This window comes from Elephantulus edwardii, unplaced genomic scaffold, assembly GCF_000299155.1.
Source record: "Elephantulus edwardii isolate Elephantulus edwardi_28Jun2011 unplaced genomic scaffold, EleEdw1.0 scaffold00326, whole genome shotgun sequence".
In the NCBI taxonomy this organism is placed as follows: Eukaryota; Metazoa; Chordata; class Mammalia; order Macroscelidea; family Macroscelididae; genus Elephantulus; species Elephantulus edwardii.
This window is the reverse complement of record NW_006400076.1, coordinates 578,678-579,738: the sequence shown is the minus strand read 5'-3', so window position 1 is coordinate 579,738 and position 1,061 is coordinate 578,678. Positions and strand designations below refer to the sequence as shown.

Genomic DNA, 1,061 nt, shown 5'->3' with positions numbered 1-1,061 from the left:
TATATATACACACACACACACACACAACATATGGTCCCTCCGTCCCTCCTCCAGTGCTGGAAGGGAGAAGCCGTGGACCCTGCTCTGACTGGCTACAGAGGAGCGATAGCACAGTGGAGCACCCCAGCTATAGGGGTGGGGCGTCCCCAACATTCCAGATTGGCATGTTGGGAGCCATCTCCTGTTGTGTCTCCAGGCACCTCCGTCTCATCTGGAAGGAGAAGCCCCACCAGGGCTACGTGGAGCCAGCCTGGGGCATTTGTTGGCAGTACATATTGACTGAAGTCAGTTTTCATTTCAAGATGCTTTCTTCTGATGGGCTTTTGGTGGAGAATGTTAGATACTCAAGAGCAGGAAGAGGTGATCACTGTGCACGTTCAGGATCCCCGTGTGCAGAATGAAGGTTCTTGGAAAGTTTATGTGGATTATAAAATATTCCTCCATACAAACAGCAAGCCTTTACTATTAAGACATCCTGTGTGTGGTGCTGCTACTGGGAGTTTGTGTGGTTGAGAAAGCAGCTACAGAGAAAAGCTGGCTTAGTGCCTGTACCTGAACTTCCGGGAAGTCAACTCTCTTTGGCAGCTCAGATGATTTCATTGAGAAGTGGTGACAAGGTCTGCAGCACTTCCTTGAGAAGGTGCTGCAGAGTGTGGTCCTTCTGTCAGGCAGCCAGTTGTGCCTCTTCCTGCAAAGCCAGCTTTCTGTGCCTGAGATAGAAGCCTGTGTGCAGGGCTGAAACCCCATGACTTTCCGACAACATTCTTCACTATGCTATGTGAAACTGTGGCCGTCCGAGAAGAGAGACAGGGTTCTTATCACCTGGCTAAAGGAGGCAAGCCCTCTCTTCACCATCACACTGTGATTTTGCAAGACCTAATGAGGAAATTTCTCCTGCTCAGCCTTCGAGAAGGGCCATGGCAGAGGACCAGTCAGACCCCTTATCTTATCCTGTGCCTTTGGACCCTGGTCAGTTAGAAACAGTCTTAGAAAAGTGAGCTCTGGTCTGAGCTCTGAGTTGTGTTCCAAGGAGGATGGAGAAGATGCAAGGAGGCAAGGAG

The 1,061-nt window shown here is 50.2% G+C and overlaps 1 pseudogene; it reads left to right on the top strand.

The window, feature by feature from the left end:
• The first annotated feature begins 315 nt into the window (after positions 1 to 315).
• LOC102871474 lies at positions 316 to 830 on the top strand (annotated as a pseudogene).
• Positions 831 to 1,061: the final 231 nt, after the last annotated feature.